The following is a 20221-nucleotide window of genomic DNA, read 5'->3' as shown; positions in this document are numbered from 1 at the left end:
ACTGGCTCCTGCATCCCAACAGTGCATAATATAGTAAACAAATTTGGGATTCAGTCACATCCATACTGGACAAATAGTGCACTATTTGGTTGAAGCACACTATTTAGGGAGTACGGAGCGGTTTGAGATTCAGCCTGGGTTTGATGCTGAATCTGCATCTGACAGTATGCTAAGGTGCATCTGACAAACATGGACATTTAGGCCCAATCCCATTTCTTTTTTTGCCCCAACCCCTTGTTTTCAAGTGGCACTTGGAAACGGAGTTATAAGACGACCCATAACAATGTTGAGATCTCAAATATACTGTTGCTGTTGCTTGCAGTTACTAGAATGACACACCCAGAATATCTAAACAACAAGTATGCTAATTTTACTAAATGACAGGACAGGAGAATCATACAAAAATACACACACACACACACACACATATATACATACAATTTCTAAGCTACACCATTATAGGAAAAATGCCCACTTTGCCTGCATACTATGGATAATGGTGTATCACAGTTCATAATAAATAAATGTTTCTTTCTGATCATCTAAAACCCAAGTACCATTATCTTCTCCATTTTGCATCATTAATCCTTAAACTGGGTCCACTAATACAGCTATGGATAGTGAGATTTAAGAGCACACACTCCTACTTGAAGAGGTGGGAGAGGAGGATACAAAACTTTAAGAATATACACCAGTCACTTGCAAACCAGCACCAACTCATCCAAACTGTGATGATGTAAAGTACTCCTTTACACATCACAATATAATGACTGAGTGTAAACACTTACCTGTACTTACCTGAGGACTGATTATCCTTGCTTTGAGGAGCAAAGAGAACTGAACGGGTTCACCTGTGATTTACTTACCTGGGTGAGTCCATCCTCTGTAGAAGAGTAGGGAAGGACCAAACCTGAAGAAGAGTGAAACTGTTTAATAAGTGTACACTGTACTGTGAATATGTGTTAATGACGTCATGAATGGAAATTTAATCAGTAAGGAAGATCATGAATTATTTACTGTTGAATGTAAATATATTTAAATACCTGAAGCACTTGTTTTTAACCCGGGCCAGTAATGGTATATTCTAGGGGAGGAGCACCCTGAATATAAGCGGCATTACTGGGGGGGTACGGGAATCCCTTCTTTCAGCGTGGTGGAAGAGTGAAGGTGATATGAGTGCAGGCCTATATGACTTTGCAGTCATTGGTCAATTCTATAGTTGTAGAGACTATTTTCGTTTTGTTTTCGTTTGTTATGTGTGCGCGTGTGTATAGGTACATAATCCTGAGTGTTGGTGTGTAAATAAAGGTGACGGGGAGAAGAACTCTTGGAACAGCTGTATTTATTCCGGTGACTTGGACCACTTGCCCGACGCTACCCATAAGGTGTGTCCCCTGCCACAGCATACTCCCGGGCCTAGGGACACACTTTATCACACAAACAACACTCATTTTGAACTATTTATTGCACCAGTGCTGAGGTCTAAAAACATCATGCTCACTTGTACAGTGATGCAGTGCACAACACAGTTGAAGCACACATTTAACACAGTAGAGACAGAACCATATTCTGTGTCTACTGAGGTAAACTTTAAGGACATTCTTTTCAAAAAGGGATCTTACTACTGTCTAAAGAATGAGTCTGATGAGTAAATCAAGTTTTGTCAGATTGAGTGTGTTTTGACTAAAGATGACAGAGAAGAGATGTGCTTTCTAGTGACACCACACTTAATTGTATTTGTCAGAATTTGGACACTACAGAGTCAAACAAGCAGCTGATTAACACTGCCTGGATTTCAACCCATTACCTCTGTACAGTCTGAATGGACAAAGTCTTACCTATGGAGTTAATTATGTGCCAAAAGTTTTAAATTAATACTAAGATCCAATCTTAATTAAAAAAATAATAATAATAATAAAAAGACTATTGTCATGCATTCCTCAGACCCTGTTCTCATGAAGGACTCAATCACCCAGAATTCTCTAGGAGATCACGTGACTAATACACCCCTCTCCTCAGAATACTGATATGTAGCACCTGTGTCTTATTAGAAAGTCTGGTTTAGTTAGTATATAAACCCGGGCTTGTAGTTAAGGAATTTGCTAAGTGTTGCTTCCTTGATAGAGCTACTTAGAGTTTCTCATGTATTGTTGTTTTTTCCCCCAGCGTACTGTTTTCATTGCCTGTTGTTCTGGACTCGGCCTTTTCCCTTTGGATAGTTTGCTTGGCTCTTTTTGTTATGTACATTCAGATTCATCTGGTTTTGACCTTGGTTTGTTCCTTGACTATGATTCTCAGTAAAGATCTGACCTGTCTGGCTGTGTTACAACTACACACTTTCTCTCATAGTGAAATAAATTTATTACTAATTTTGGCAGTTTTCCCTTTTTTCTATTTGCTGCTCTTTTGCTTCTGAAATGTTCTCTTGCATTTGACTTTTGGCACTTCTTAATGGGGGAGGGGTGCACTCACCTGCACTCTTTATTGGTGAACTGATTTGGAGTGACAGGTCTTCTGAAAATGTAGCCACTCTGTGTGAACCGTCCCCATCATGGTGGAACACGATGAACTGAGTTCTTCGGTGGGTCCAGAATTGTACTGGAATAAAATGAGAAATAAACTTATGACAATGAGAGAAAATTAGCAGCAGTATTTTGAAAAATTAGATTTGATTTAACTCTCATTATTTGTATTTGCAACATATTTTGGACATTTTGACACTCAATATTTTGCTTGTGGATTTCAGTATTTTGTTTTAAACTTTTAGCACAGAATGAACATACATATCTCTTAAGCAAAGTGTTGATCAATGTTGAGGCTTGCAGTTATTTTTTGGTAGTTGAATTTCAGTGTAGAAAATTTCTGTGTGGAGTTTGTCTGTTCTCCCCGTGTCTGCGTGGGTTTCCTCCCACAGTCCAAAAACATGCGGTCAGGCTGATTGGACATGCTAAATTGCCCCTAGGTGTGACTGTGTATGTCTGTCTGTCTGCCCTGCGATGGACTGGCGACCTGTCCAGGGTGCATCCTGCCTTCCGCCCAATGACAGCTGGGATAGGCTCCAGCACCTCACCGTGACCCAGAAGGATAAGCGGTTTAGATGATGTATTTATGTATTAATATATTAGGTAACATATGGTAATTGTGGTGTAATGTGTAATCCACCATCTGTTATTAACTAAAGACTAACTCTTCTTTTGCCGTCTCTTGCAGTCATGAATGTTGAGTAACCTAACCTCATCTATCAGTTCTGTGTTCAGCTAATAGAATATACAGCAAGTAGTGGGTAGTGGAGGTCATCAAAAAATGTTGGAGTCTTTTCAGCTGAGGACCTGAAGTATGTGGAGGCAGATGACCTGGCAGGCAGTGAATAATGTAATTATTTAGAGTACTATTTAAACAATGTAGACATGGTGACAATAATAAAAACAGCATTTTTTATTATTCATAATAGACATCTTAAACAGAGGTGGGAAACCCAGGTCCAGAAAGTAAAAGTGCTTACCAGCATTACCTCATTTACTGCCCTGCTTACAGTCATTTCAAGATCAGAATCAGTCTTCTGCCCTTTCCCTTGCGTGCTGTGTTTGCTGAATGCTCTCCAGATACTCATCCTAGATCTTCAAATCTAGTGATGCCGTCAGAGAGCTTTCACTAGAATCAGGTCAGTGTGTTTTTTTTCCCCTCCCACCACCCACAATCCCAAAATCATAGCCTAAATCGGGTACAGAATACAGTAAAACAGTAGAAAAACATCTTTACAAGTGAGATTGTTGTGGAATACTGACTTTCATATGTTATATACTGTTGTTATGGGCACTGGCAGTTTTGCTGGGCCTATAACATCCTGCACACTGTTCACCCTATTATTATGTGGAGTCATACATTTTTCTTGACTCTGATTAAGGATTATACAGCAACAATGCTGTTGTGAAAGTGTGCACAGTGTTGCCTTGTTGAACTCTAATACAATTATTCCTTAAAGCTACATTAAGCAATATTAAACGCTGTTTCTTACAGTACAGAGACCCCTTGCAATGTAAGATACATCACTGTAGGTCTCCTTTCCACCATATAATTTACAGACACCCTTTTTTTTTATCCTCTTAATCCAAGGAATCCCAACAGAAGCCTTGTAAAAGTGAAATGTATCACACAAAAAGAAAAAGGGATGTCAGTACACTGTCCACCTAATTGTGCTGAGCCTCATTTCCAAAATAGCCAATTTTGAGTGAAGAGAGTAAAGAGCAAGTTCATCAAATAAAAACAATCATCAGTCAAGCAGTAAATCAGTACATCATTCGGTCCTAAATCAGCTCCTGTGTCCTGTGTTAGCTTTAGGAACAACAGCAAACCAAGGTGCAGATTTTAATTCTGGTTCTTGATTCTGGAGTTATTGATACATTTTTGTCCTATTGTGATGGTTTACTTTGTACTGTCATCTGTGTCTTGTATGCTATAGATTTCCAGTAAAGCAGAAGAAAAAAATGGTTATTATGGGTATTGAACTTAATAGGACTGGCTGTTAACACCCTGGTAACCACATTGTTCAATCTATTATTATTATTATTATTATTATTATTATTACTACTATGCATTATCACGTTTCTTTAGAATCTTGAAATATTTATGTTGCAATGTTATTAATTCCTGTTTTTTTTAGTAGCATCTCTTTAGTAGAATATCTCAGGGCTCAGGTCTCCCTTCATCTTCAAGCACTCAAGGTATCAACAAAAGTGTCTTGGCAACTGATGTCTTGTTTGTGGAAATCGTCTGTGCATTCTTTCTGCTGGTATTTGATCATTGTTTGGCCAGTTATGACCCATACATTGACATCACTAATCATACCAACTCAAGCTTGGAATTTATTTCTGATCCCATGAGTCCTCTGGAAAATAATCCTTGTTTTTCCAAGTTTCTTTCCTTTAGTGTCTTTACAGATGTTGTAGTACTGTTCCTTGTTGCTCCTGGTGGCTCTCTGGAATTCTTGGATTAGTTTATATAAAATATTGTTATTCTTCTTTGAAGACATGGAGGTCTGGTGGCACGGCCAGACTTGGCCTGAACTTGGCAAACGACTTGTAACCGATTGTGTTTCTGATGTTCCTATTGGTTAGTTTTTGTGCTCAATTATAATAATGTTCTAGAATATGCAAATTGTACATATTTACATATATTAAAAATTATTATTATTGTACTCTATTATTAATTATACAAAAAAGAGACAAGATGCTGTTCATTAACAGATGTTTAATAAAGCCTTCACATACTGTATATGTATCTTAATATGAAATCCTTTTTAAGAAAGTCCCCTGTGATTCTAAAAAAATCTGCTGTGAAGTGTTGATTAGATTACAAAATTAAGACAAATCACAACAATGGATTTACAAAATTATTAATTAAAAACAATTTCTATTGGAACAGCAGTTTTCTTAGCAATGCTGCTGAAATTTTGAAAGAAAATATACATGAAAATTACCTACCAGCCTATTTGTACATTTTTCTTAAATTTTAAATTTGAAAAAAAAATAAATTTACTAATTTTCTTTACAAGCAAAACATTTTCTAACAAAGAAACTGTCTATTTAGCACACAGTTGTCTACATACCTATGAAAACCATCTTTTAGACAGGAAAAACACCTGTAAAATTGTAGCATTAAAGATAAAATAAAAAGCAGACAGAACAGTGCATCTTGGTACAAATCAAGAGGTAAAAATACCAAATTGATTGGTCAATATAGAAATAGCAAAATCTAAATCAGCTCCCTTTAGATCAGGGATGTCCAGTCTCATCCACTAAGGGCTGGTATGGGTACTGCTGTTCATTCCCACAGAGCAGGAGCTCACATGATAAGTGGTTTTAAGACTGAAAAGGTGGTGGTGGGGGGGGGTCTTGGTTAACTGGATGCCATTGGCATTTTTGTAAACTGTCTTTGGGTTTGAGATAGGTGCTATATAAATTAACTTTACTATTATTATTATAATTATTTGTGTTTATCATATCTATTTATTAAAAAGGACAAGCTGCATCTTTGGTACTCAGCACCTCCCTTGGTGCTTATCAACCACCGGTTTATACATTTTGCTACTTGTGGCTTAAGGTTCAAAGGGTTGACTTAAGGGTTCAGCTCTGCTGCTTAGAAAAGTTCTGGTGTTTTCCAACACACAGACGAAGTCTCAGGGGCTTTGCTGTCTTATGTATATACCTTTATTAATGATGTTCTTTTTAATCATCATGTTTGATTATTATTTTTTTTAGCTATTTGAATGTACCTGTCTCATTTCTTTTTATTTATTACTTTTTGTTACTGCAAAATAAAAAATATATGACACATTAAAAGCCAACATTGGTGCAGTTTCCTTTTATTGTGAACTTTGTTGTAATATTTCACACTACAGACTATCAAGATGAGCTGGGAATAGTCTGTCACTGATGGCCAGCTTTCTCAGAGTCCTCAGAGCACAGAGGATTGTGTCCACATTTGGGGCAAGGCTGGGCCAGTGTTCTGGAGACCAGGCTGCTCAAGTCAGCGAGCACTGCTGGTGACATTGAAGAGATCAATGCAGCCAAGGTGCTCTGCAGCTGGGCAGCGTTGAGGTGGAGGTCTGTGGTAGTGGTCTGGGCCAAATCAGTCATTCTGGCCAGAAGAGACAGCATGGTAGAGTCCAGGCTGGACTCGACAGAGGAGGTCAGGGATGGAGCATCACTGATGGTGTCCTGGCTGAAGCCGAGATCCAGAGAAGTCTTGGCGGTGTTAGGAGTCGCCTCCTCAATCAGGCCTGACTGAGGGGTCTGACTTTGGGAGGTGGAGGCCAAAGTCGTGGGCTTAGAACCAGAGTTCCGTTTTGCCTTGACTTGCAAACGGCGCTTCACGTGGATGAGGAGCTCAGGGTGCTCTCTGCGGAAGTAGCCGTTGTAGAAAACTTCTTTCTATAGTAAACATGGAGAGTGAATAGGTTACAGTCTGTTTACATGCTTAATATCTATTCAGCTGCAGTTATTCTAATCCAGAGGTCACCAGTTCTGATCCTGAAGGGCCAGAGTCCAGCACAGTTTGGTGATTTCCACCAACAAACTGGGCAACTAAACTGTACAGGTCTCCTCCCTCCAGAATGGGAACTGTTGGTCTCTATTCTTAGCCATCTTACCTTAGAAGTAGATTCCATCTGATCCATACAGGTGCTCTCTAACCTGCCCTCCAAGGATCTGATCTTCTTGAAGCCATACAGGTTGAGTTGTCGCATGAAGCTCTTCATCACTGAAGTCTCGAAGATCTTTAACTCTCCCTGTCGACTGAGAATCTCAGCCAAGAAAAGCTCTACATCAATGACGATGCAGGTTCCCCACCGGTGCCATCCGATGGACTTGTAGGTCTCGTTCTCCACTATGTGCCACAACTTCTGTGGGAAGGTGAGTGTGGAAAAGTTCACCTCCACACCATCAGTGCGGGTCCTTTTGATGGGGAATGTCTGGGCGAGGGTCTGGTCATCACTACCTTCACTCGCTTTCCTTTTCATTGTGTTGGTCATTTAACAGCATAAATCATCAACCTATCGCTGAGAGTGATTAATCAAGAATGAGCTGCTGAACTGAAATGTTGGGTTTATGAACCGTCACTCACTTGTGATGTCACTGATGATGTCATAATGGAGCTGCGTGGCGACAAATCCTACACACACACATATATATGCGTGTGTGTGTGTGAGAGAGTGAGTGAGTGAGAGAGCGAGAGAGAGAACTAGAATGCTGATGACATCACAGTGAAGCCATTGGCTGCTGTAAAATGAATGCTTGTTTATGGACCCAATGTTAAGATATTCTCAAAAATTGCTGACATAACAAAAATGCTCAGGTTTACTGTGTTTTTCTGCAGCAAAACCCACTTTGTTCTTTCACAAGACATTTCTTGTGTAAGAATCCATGTAAAAGTTTAATGTCTAATATAATGCAGTATAGATTATCTGATCTATGATTTCATAGGAATGGATGAAGCTATTTGAATGCATGTACATCAAAATACATCTTAGCAGTCATGTAGATATGTACTGTGTGTATCTGAAAAAGCCATGTGCAGTTTGGAATTAAAACAAAAAAATTAATTAGGTAGCAGCAACTCATCTTACCAGCAGTAATATAACAGTGCGGTATTAATGATGTGCTGTGAATGGAAAAGTGCTGTGTTGAGGAGCTGGATGTTATAATAGCAACAGCCAGTGAAGTCAAGTTAAAGTTCATTATATAGTGCTTTTTACAACAGGCGTTGCCACAAAGCTGCTCTACAGAAAAATCCAAGTTCCGAGCCCCCATAAGCAAACCAATGGCGACAGTGGCAAGTAAAAACCATCATACCACAAAAAAAAAAAAGAGCAAGGGGAAGAAACCTTGAGAGGAACCAAGACTAAAAAGGGGGACCCATCCTCCTCTGGTCAATGCAAATAGTAATACAAGAACAAGGTGAACAGAGGATAGGGTTTTATCGTTAATATAAAATATGAAAAACATAAATGAGGAAAAACAGGTGAAGCAATGGTTATAATTAAATAGTCCAAGTCTGTGCAGCAGCAGCAGCATCAGAAAGATCGGTTGGATGGTTGATTTACTAATGTTCTTCCATTCGTCACCCCCTCCAAGAGAGTTACTCTGTCTAACGTACCAGCCTTTATCAAAGATTAAGTTTTATCACGTGAGATATCCCGGTTCGGCTAGATAATGTCTCCAATGAAAAAGTCCCCCTCGGCTGCAAATCGCTGCTGATGAAATACAGATAGAATTCACCTAGAACCACACGCTGTTTCGCACAGACGACTGGTCCAGCTGATCAACATACACAAGCTCTGTGATATTTGGAGGTTTTTAAATGACCAACAAAAACATTACACATGGGCACATACAAGAGATAACCTAATCTCTCTAGCAAGACTTTAAGCGTCATCTTAATGTTTTTAGAAATTGCCAAATCTCACATTTTAGAGACGTTTTACTTTTCTTTTGGCTTGGATTTCAGGAATCCAGGCCTACTTCTCAGGCTTTACAACAGTGGTGGGATTTTGGCAAAGTCCAAATAAAACAGCTCTGTGAGCAGTTTACTTACAGCGTCACAAAGGGCATAACCCAGTCAATGAAAAAAAAAAGTCTTGAGATAGAAATAGTGGAACTCCATCATTTGACAGCATCCACAGGAAATTGAGACTAAAAAAGCTGCACTTGCTGATGTGCTTGGGGTAAAAGCACAGGGGGCTCTGGTCCGGTCACGCTTTCAGAAAGTGGCGCAGATGGATGCTCCGTCCAAATTCTTCTTTGGTCTGAGCGCAAAAAATGGCCCAGAGACAATGTATACATGCCCTGTGATCTGAGTCTGGGGCTTTACTTTCAGACCCTGCAGGGATTCGCAGCCAAGCAGCTAAGTTCTACAGTGAGCTCTATACCTCTGAATACAGTGAGCACCCAGAGCTGGAAAAGGTTTTCTTTGAGGGTCTCCCAAAGCTTGAGGAAGATTCTGCTTTGGGCCTTGAGAGGCCACTTTCCCTGGTGGAGCTGAGTGATGCTCTTCGGAGTATGGAGTGCAGGAAAGCACCAGCTATTGATGGACTTCCAGCAGTCCTTTTGGCCAGTGAGCCTCACACCTGACCTTCGTCACTGTGAGAACCAGCTGTTGCAAACAATTGATGCTGGTCACATGACTGTATGTCAAACAACTGGAAAAAAGGTTTTATAAAGCTTGTGTTATGGGTTTTAACAAAACTGAGCTTAAGAGTTAATACACTTTGTGTGCTAAGCTTTCTCTAGGAAATGATTTTAAACCAGCTTGGAGAGCCTCTCATAAACCACCGTTATCAAAGACCTATGGTGGCCTGCAGTGGAGAATTCTGCATGGTATAATGGCTGTGAATGCTTTTATTTCGGTTTTAAATCCAGGTGTACATCAGGAGTGTCCATACTATGGTGAGAGGGAAACTGTTTTTCATTGCTTTATGGAGCGTCCCAGACTATCCTGACTGTTTTGTCTTTTAGAATCTATCTTTAATCATTGTGATACAGTTTTTACAAAGTCAGTTTTAATTTTGGGTTTTAAATACACTCAGAAACTTAGAGCACAATGTCAAAATGTCAACTACTGAATTTTATACTTGGGCCAGCAGAAATGGTAATCTGGGTGAGCAGAAAGGGCATCATTAAGGGGCTCAGTGACACTGATCCTGTGTCTATTTTTAAAGGCTAGTGAGAACCTAAACATGAATTGATTTTAAATTCTACTCAACCAGAAGAGAACTGGGCAGGTCTGAAGAGGTCTGGAGTTATATGAATGTTCTGTGCTCAGTGGACGATGATGAGCTTCACTGCGGGGAGTTTCTGAGGTGATTTAGTCGTTCTTTGAGGGCCGTGCTTCACTGTACCTCACTGTGTGTAGTGCAATATCCCTTTTTGCTGTTTGTTCCCCCCATTCTTTTGGGGGTTATCTTCATGTTTGACCATGTACATCAATAAGGTTTTGGGTGAATAAAAAATTTCTTTCTCTATCATTTCCCCATCTCTCTCTCTCACTCTCTCTTTCCCTCTCTCTATCTCTCTCTCAGCAAGTTTGGAAGTTTCTTACAGACCCTGACATGATGTGTAAAAGTGGACTTTGCATATTATATTGTGATTAATAACTTTTTAATGTTTCAAAATATGTGGTGAGTTGCTGAAGCACTGTGTTTTTCCACCCCATCAAAAAAGATGGTGCTGTCTAATGTTCCCCTCTCTTCATTCTAAACAAGCTTTTGGAGAGAATTTTAGAACCCTATGGAAAAATGGTTGTCCCAATTAAACATGTTATGTCATTAAACACTTTTATGATCCTGAATGCGCAGTACGACCCCTAGACCTGTCTGTTAAACCGACGGTGGACGGCAAGAGCTACGCTATTTTTATTAACTCAGAAAACATGAAATGTTTCGTGTGTGGTGAGCACGGTCACGTTAAAAAAGGCTGCCTGCGGAGTGAGACTCAGGCGGCCAATGCGCAACTGGGGGAGCCTCTAGCGGTGCAACCTCCACTGCGGCCAAACACAGTGAGACCCTGAAAGTGCTGGGGTGGACGCCACGAATAGAGCTCATCCTGACCTGGGTGAAGGCACGTCCTCAGCTCAGGAGGAGAACCGTAGAGAGGAGGTAAGTGAGTGTTTGGTGGTGGAGAATGTCCAGGAGAGTGAGGGGGATCAGCAGCAGGCTGGTCAGGGTGAGTGTGCAGCGGGTGTTGAGGTCAGTGGCAAGGTTTGTGCTGTAGTGAACAGTGGTACGATGGTTGGGCCGAGTGGTGTAGCATTGCAGGGCCTGTGTCAGTGAGTGAGTCACAGTCTGGGATGGTTGTGTCAGTGGAGGAAGGCATGGATGAGGAGGACAGGCTGTCCGAGGTGTCTGATATCGGGGGCAGTCAGTTCAACAGTGAAATGTTGTACACTGTAGATCAGATTAACTCCTTTTTGGACAAAACAAAAAGGCAGGCCTGTGGAAGTTAGTGATTTCTTTCCTGACCTGGATAAGTTCATGCTCAGTGTCCAGAAAAGTGTTGGTTATGGCGTTCTTTCATGGCAGAAACGGTTTTGTTTAAAAAAAAAAACATGGAACTGCAGTCCGAAAAGCCAAACCTATGAAAAATGGAATGAGGGCTGCTCTGACCGTACAAATGTGTGAACATAGTGCACATAGGAAAAAGGCTTTTTCTGTCTGCTTTTCCCATTTTCTGCTGTACTGTGTTTTTCTCCTTTCTCCTATATTTATGACAATATTGAGGGTGGATTCTCTGAATGTTAATGGGTTAAGAGATAGTGGAAAACAGCTGTTAATCTCTAAATTTTAATTTGTGTTTTTTGCAAGAAACAGATCCAGATACAGCAAGTAATTGGGGTTTATGGTAGAAAGGGCAATCCTTTCTCAGTCATTGCTCTAATGTTAGTGCAGGTGTGGCTATTTTCTTTTTCCATTCTTTGACAGTTACTGTACTGTCCACAAGTGAAATAGTAGCGGGACACTTACTAATGGTAAGAGCAAGGATTCATGATCATAATTTTGTTTTTATTAATGTATATGCCCCAAATAGAGAGGGGCTCTTTATTAAGTTAATACTGTATCTGTTTTTATTTGACAGATGTATGGAAACATCCATTAGTAAAACACTTGGGTAAAAGTATTTCATGGGTGAGGGCGGGGTGTTGCATGATTGGACAGGTTTTATGTCTTGCAATGTGTGAGAAATATGGTCATTCAGTCTAATTTCACTTATGACAGTGGAATTTTCCTTTAGTTTTCATGTTCAAAAAAGTTGCATGCGGTATTTTAATAGAAACTGTTATAAGACAAGTGCTTTTGTGAGAAGTTTAAATTGTTTTGGGGAGAACGTGTTGCAAAAAATAGGCATCTGCTCTAGAGTTGCTGTTCTGCAATTGCAAGTGGTACAACAGCTTCTGTATCATCCACATCACGGCTGGATGGGTGTGGCCTGTACACTTTTGCTCTCATTGGGAACTGTGGACTTAAGTCACTTAACTCCCTTTTACATTGCGCCTATGCAGGCGTGGCAGGTTTTTAAGGGCGAGCTGCTCGATTCCATCGAAATGTATTTTTGAGGAACCATTGTTTGTCAATCCTGCCCTCCTCACTGTGTCTCAGTTTCCAGTGTGCTGAGGACAAGTCTGGTGGAAGTCGACATCAGCAAGATACGGCACTTGAGAAGGGGCGTGGCTTGGGTAATGTCAGATTAGTTGGCAGGCCTGGTGAGACCTTGGTCCATACGCCAAGTTTTACAAGTGCTGGACCAGTTAAGGGCCAATTTGTCTGCTGCTGTTTTGGAGTATTTGGAGTGTGACTGCTGCTGAAGACTGCCGGAATGGAGTGGAAGACTTTCCAGAGCTGGAGGTCACTGTGGAAAGGGAAGACTGTCAAGAGGGTCAGGGGAAGCTCCTTTCACTGGAGACCCAGACTCTAGGGTGTTTCAGTGGTCTTAGTAAAGAGTCACTGTATCTTGCTTGTATGAAACTTTTAAATTTCAACCATTTGAAGGATGTGCAGGAAACAAAATGGACTGAGGTTTTGGGAGCAGGCTTATCTCCGAAAAGTAGCTGGCAGTCCATGTACAAAAGGTCCATTGACAAAAGAGTTGCTCTCTGAAATGATTAGGATTAGTAGGATTAACAATTATTTTATTATTATTCAATTTCTTTTCCGGGTGAGCGAACGCTGGTGTGCCTGTCTGCTGCTGCTCTCCTGTGTCTGTTTTTGTTAATGCGGTTAATTAATGTAATTGCGGTTTAAATTCCGTCACCTGCCTAATATGAGTGCTTGCTACCCTGTTCCACCTGGTGTCCGCTTGGCTATTCGTGAGTTGTGAGTAAGTTCCCATTTTTGCAAGTTGCTGGCGGTTCAGGGTTTTGGGTAGGTAGTTTCAACTACTTTTCCTAAACACAGACTCTGAGATGGTTTCGGTGGTCTGCTGGCTTACATGCATGTTTATCTGATCTTGTTTGATGTTGCCTTCCCATCTTCGTCTTTCAGACACACTCTGTCATCATATTGCATGCGCCATGTTACGCCTTAGACATTCCACAGTCTCGGATGAGATTCAAAGGCGACCGGGCCTTTTCTGTAGCTGTCCCAACATTCTGGAACAGTCTAATGCTTTTCATAAAGGAATTCCCCATAATGGAGGTTTTTAAGTCAAGTTTTAAAACCCATCTATTTTCTCAGGTTTTTGAGTCTTTTTAATGATTATGCACTCAGGATCTGTTCTGTCTTGGTTGGTTCTGTCTTGCCAGTGTAGCTCTTCTATTTTGTTTTATTCATTTTATTCAATTTGTTTTGTATGCATGTTATTTCTTTTCCTTGATCAATGTACGGTATAGTTTTGATTAGTTAGTAGTGGTCATTAGTTGATATTATTGTGCAGCACTTTGACCGACACTTGTTGTCTTCTAAACGTACTTGACTTGGTTTTAAGGTTTAGGTTCTAAGGTTTTAAATCATCACGAAACACTTAAAGCTCAACCGTTACACCTTTGTTTGTATTTTGTGACTAATATGAATATCAACCAATCAGGACCAAAGCTGTTGCAGAAATCACTACCAGCTGATCACTACCAATTTAACAAGATGATAAGACACAGCTGATCTTGATGGTGAAGCAGTGTTTGAGTGGTTCAGTATGAACCAGCAGCCAGTAAAGAAATTTAAAGAGGATTCTGATTCCACAGTGACTGGATATTTGCACAATGTTTCTCTTCTTAAAATTTGAGCCAGCAACTGTAAATATTTTGAAGTGTCTCTGCAAACTGAAAGAGCTACCTGATGAAATTTCTGTGTTTGTTCCAGAGAAACACATAGCCTTCACTCAGACTGCAAAAAGCAGGACACCAATAAAGCTTACAGATGTTAAGAAGGTTTTAAGGAAGTATGATGTATTACAGTAAATGCTGATATTTAGTTTTAAGTGCAATGTGTGATTTATCTAATGGTTTGTAAACATCTGTACGAACGTCTGTGTATAATACTCAATTATAATTTGGACTTAGTCTTGTTCTGACTTCAGTTGTGTTGGTTGATCTGTAAGTGAATGCATGTCTGCTTAGTTACCATAGGTTTTAGTTATTTTATAAACTTAGCTTTTTTTAATGCTAATGCTCAAAAATCTAAACCCAATTAGATGGAAGATATGAACTAATATATTTCCTGTTTAATTTCAGGTTACCAAGATCAAGATGGCTTTAATATACATGTCAATATTGTCACAGACCTCTCGTTCCAAGCAAGAGAACCTGGACAAGACGACCATGTGTGCTCTGTAAAGGAAATTAAAACCCTTGGACCAGGGCAGCAAGTAAGAATCTAATTTTGTTGTATAAATCATGGTTATGATTTGTGTATTTCCAATTAAGGTGTAGCTGAAGTGTGTAGTGTATGTAGGCACAGTGATGGATGCTTAAAATGTAATTATGGTAAAAAGTGTGTCCCTTAGAATTATACACAGTTCTTGCTTAATTAACTTTTTAATTTTGCTGTAAACCATAGTGACTAACTGTTGACAACTTGTTTCTACCAATGTTCTATGAGGATCCCCCCCAAATTTATCCTTTTTCCCCAGGTAGACGTTTAGAATGTAAAGATTGTGTGTGAAGTCATCAGAACCAGTGAATGTCTGAGATGTACAGCTGGAACTGAGGAAAGCCTATGGAAGTGATGACAGTGGCACAGTCAAGTTAAATTTATGGAATAACCTCATAACTGCTTTAAAACATGCTTTGTCAACTAGAAAGTTTAAAGAGAAAATCACTCATAACAAAATCCACCACTGTTACTCAGTTTAAAGACATGGAAAGTGCTGATGAAGATTAAACAGCAGAATGTCTGAAGAGGACACTGTAGTAACAGTCCATGCCAGCATTATTGGTTTACAGATTATACAGATGTGGGAGGGTCTTATATGCCACAGAGCCCAACAAAACTTCAACTGCAAATCAAACACACATCGATGTGTCAACTGCAAATTACTGCAGAAGTCCTCATCTTACAGGCCCATCAGCAGAGGTACCATGTGTCTTTATTCAAATAGAGTTTTTAGATCTAACGGTGTTTTGTCAACCAATCTTAAAAGGGAAGATCTTCTGGACCTTGATCTGGACGCTGAGAAGCTGGAGGAACATTTCTTAGAAGGAGGACAATTTGAACTTGTGGTCAAATGATTTTGTTATAAATATATCTGAAGTGCTCATCATGAATGGGGCTCTCCTGTCTTTATACATCTCAAGGAAAAGTCAGCGCAAGATCCCAGAGTTTCATCCCTTTGATCTCTTTAGATGTTCCAGATGAAGACTTGATGTTTTTTGTTTTTGTTTTTTTTTTCTGAAGGTTGTCAAGACAGAGTCATAGACATATGTCTATGCTGGACAACATGAAACATTTACAATTTTTATTTCATTTGCTGTTTCATGTTTGCTTATTTTATTTATTTATTTAGCTCCCTGCTGAATGCTGCTGGGGATGTAGACAAGTGGGGTTATTTTATTTATTTTTCATCAAATGGGACCTGACCGTTAAGCTCATTATGAGTTCCAGTCATTCTGGCGCTTGCTGCTGCTCTGCAATTTGCTTTGATCAAACCTTCCACTTCCTCATTCCTTAACGTGCACCAACAACCAAGCATGCCTCGTTCATTTCAATGCTATGAACAATTAAACTTGTCTAGTGTTGTATCTGTGCAACGCAAACAGAAACCTTAAACTACTACAGATAATATGTACTTGGTCCAAAAGCAGCTAGAAACAAACTGTCTGATTTTACACTTAAACTTAACAATTTCTCAGTTGCATCAAGCTTATCTGTAAAAAGCCTTGGTGTCATTATAGACCCTGATCTGTCCTTCGACGCACATAACTAATATTACTAGAACAGCCTTCCTGCATCTCCGCAATATTGCTAAATTGAGAAATGCATTATCTCTACAGGATGCACAAAAATTAGTTCATGCATTTATTTCTTCAAGGCTAGACTACTGTAATGCCCTGCTGGCTGGATGTCCCAGCAAAAGCCTTAACAAGCTTCAGTTGGTCCAGAACGCTGCAGCCAGAGTCCTTACACAAACCAGAAAGTTCGACCATATCAGCCCAGTTTTATCAACCTTACACTGGTTGCCAGTTAAATTTCGGATTGATTATAAAATTCTCTTACTGACTTACAAAGCACAAGGTGCTGGCTTACTATTAGTACCCAGAATTAATAAAGTTATGTCAGGGGGGAGAGCTTTCTCATACAAAGCCCCCCGGCTTTGGAATAGTATTCCTGTTAATGTTCGGGACTCAGACACAGCCTCAGTGTTTAAGTCGAAGCTAAAAACTTACTTGTATAGTCAAGCCTTTGGTAATTAGTTTTCCCTGTCAGTTCTATACCTGCCAGAGTCTCTGCTAACACTGTCATTTGTGATCGGTCACCCATTACAGAACTGACTCTCTGTGTGTTTTCCTTTCTTTTCTTCGCTGAGTTGAACAGCTGCCCAGCCTGTGCGTTCTGATGCTGCTGCCTTTTCTGCCTTGATCGGGTGCCACTGCTCGCCAGCCCTCTGGACCGGCTTACCAACATTGAGCCTCCTGCTGTACAACGCCGTGCCAACCTCACCCTCACAACCTGACCCCACTGATACTACTGCTGTTGCTACATGAACTAATCAAAATTATTCACTTGAACCAATCAATCATTTAAACTAATCAAATTAATCAATCACCCATTGCAGAACTGACTGTGTTTTTCCTCTCTTTCCTTTGCCGAGTTGAACAGCTGCCCATCCTGTGCGTCTGATGCTGCTGCCTCTTCTGCCTTGATCGGGTGCCACTGCTCACCGTGCAAACCTCACCCTCACAACCTGACCCCACTGATGCTGCTGCTGCTGCCGCTGCATGAACTAAACTATTCAAATTAATTGTTTGCTCCACCTTTTACCCTGTTTTTGTACTATAATACTTTATACTAACAATGTTTACTATCCGGTGTCGACCAGAGGAGGATGGGTTGCCCTTCTGAGTCTTGGTTCCTCTCAAGGTTTCTTCCTGTTTCTCTTAGGGAGTTTTTCCTTGCCACTGTCGCCTCTGACTTGCTCATGGGGGCTCGGACCCAGATTTCTTTTTGTAATGCTCATTTCCTTGTAAAGCTGCTTTGTGACAACACCTGTTGTAAAAAGCGCTATATAAATAAACTTACTTACTTTAATTTACTGTTGGATGACTGTCCTTATTTGTTACAGAACAATTCATCTCTCAGAAGTCATGGATGGAGAGCTGGTATCCACCAGGCTTACTGTGGTGACAATTTTGCCTTTTATCCTATAGAAGGTAAAGGTGGCAATGGGGGTTGTGTCCTGACTGCCATTCATGGGAACAAAATGTAAAAGGATCGTATGTATTTACAATGAGATGCAAAACTATTGGGACAACGAGGAGAAATGGGTTATTTTTCGTTATATATTCATGTTTTCCAGATCACAAGAGAAGCTTGAGAGCGAAGCACAGAAATGTTAATGTTTTTGTTTGTAAGCAATGTTTTTCAAATAACAAACCAAATAGGAAACAAAACAGCATTTAAGTTAAAAGTAAGTATTTGGTCCATAAAACTTTATATGCAATAATTGCCTCAAGTCTGCAATCCAACAACAAATGGTCAATATGGACACTTTCACTTGCGTTATGTACATCAAGGCAGAAGAGGCAGCAGCATCAGACGCACAGGATGGGCAGCTGTTCAACTCGGCAAAGGAAAGAGAGGAAAAACACAGTCAGTTCTGCAATGGGTGATTGATTAATTTGATTAGTTTAATGGATTGATTGGTTCAAGTGAATAATTTTGAATAGTTCATGCAGCAACAGCAGTAGTATCAGTGGGGTCAGGTTGTGAGGGTGAGGTTTGCACGGCGTTGTACAGCAGGAGGCTCAATGTTGGTAAGCCGGTCCAGAGGGCTGGCGAGCAGAGGCACCCGATCAAGGCAGAAAAGGCAGCAGCATCAGAACGCACAGGATGGGCAGCTTGTTCAACTCGGCGAAGAAAAGAAAGGAAAACACACAAGAGAGGAAAACACACGGAGAGTCAGTTCTGTAATGGGTGACCGATCACAAATTACAGTGTTGGCAGAGACTCTGGCAGGTATAGAACTGACAGGGAAAACTAATTACCAAAGGCTTGACTATACAAGTAAGTTTTTAGCTTAGACTTAAACACTGAGGCTGTGTCTGAGTCCTGAACATTAACAGGAAGACTATTCCAAAGCCGGGGGGCTTTGTATGAGAAAGCTCTCCCCCCTGACGTAACTTTATTAATTCTGGGTACTAATAGTAAGCCAGCACCTCAAGTTTTTTCTGCCTTACTATTTTACTTGTTAATGGCGACACAGTATCTGGAGTAGTTCGAAAATTTTCCTCTAAGAGCTTGGTCATAGTATCTAACTCGGTAGGATTAGATGGACAGCTGACAGAAGCTGATAATTTTGGAAGGTTTCTAATAAAGCTACCAGCTGTGGAAGGAGTTATCGTCCGCTTGACACAATAACATGGTGATAAACGCACATTACCACTAAAGTGAATTTCGTATGAGATTAAGTAATGATCTGATGTGCTCTGGGGGAGAATGGCTAAGTTATCTATGTCTACACCAAAGGTCAGTATTAAGTCTAGAGTGTGGTTGTGGTAGTGTGTGGGCCCCTTTATGATTTGGGTGAAACCTATGGAGTCTATAATAGATGTAAATGCCTTGCTTAGTGCATCCTGAGGATTGTCAAAGTGGATATTAAAATCTCCGACAACTATTATTTTATTTGAAAGTGTTATTAGACTTGACAGAGAATTCCTGTAAGAACTGAGAATACGGCCCTGGTGGCCTGTAGACTGTAATTAGTGCAACGGAATTTTTATTTGTTCCTTGATCACTTATATTAAGAAAAAGAACTTCAAAAGAAGAGAATGTATAGCCTACTTTCTGGCTCACGCCTAAAGCTTTAGTATGGATGGTTGCTATACCTCCACCTCGGCCGCTTAAACAAGGGCTACGTGCATAGCTGTAGCCTGGGGGTGTGGCTTCGTTTAAACTGAAGTATTCATCGGGTCTAATCCACGTTTCTGTGAGGCACAGAGCATCAAAACTGTGATCGGTAATAATTTCATTTACAACGACAGCTTTAGGAGTAAGGGATCTTATATTAAGCAGTCCTAGTTTTAGACCAAAGGTGCTGTCACTGCAAACTGGTATAACTGGTCTGATATTAATCAAGTTACTGAAACAAACTTTGAGGCTTTTTGATGTTTTGTTTTATTCGGGGAACAGACACAGTCTCTATCAGGAGAAACCTATGAGCATTTATATTTATAGAATGAGTATTTGTATTAGCAGTTACCCTATTTACAGTATAAATGCTAGCAATCGCCTTATCTTCAGCAGTAAAAAGTATTTGCAAAATAGTCTCCGTGGAATGCATGACTTGAATGCAGTAATGCACTTAAATGACTAAAGCAAGTTAAAGTTGTGCATTTATGTTTAAAGGTCACCAGTTGCAATTAGAAACCCAAATTGCCTGATGTTCTGTGCAATTTAGGAACATAAGTATTTGCAAAATTTTAACTCTTAAAGTGGTGTTTCATATCATTGCTGTTTTTATATTTATTTATATAAAAAGTGAGCCTTACATTTTTTTTTAGATAATTTGCACTGAATTGAACACTG

Source organism: Colossoma macropomum, unplaced genomic scaffold (assembly GCF_904425465.1).
Source record: "Colossoma macropomum unplaced genomic scaffold, Colossoma_macropomum, whole genome shotgun sequence".
NCBI lineage: Eukaryota > Metazoa > Chordata > Actinopteri > Characiformes > Serrasalmidae > Colossoma > Colossoma macropomum.
The sequence above is the reverse complement of the archived record's forward strand: the minus strand, read 5'-3'. Positions refer to the sequence as shown.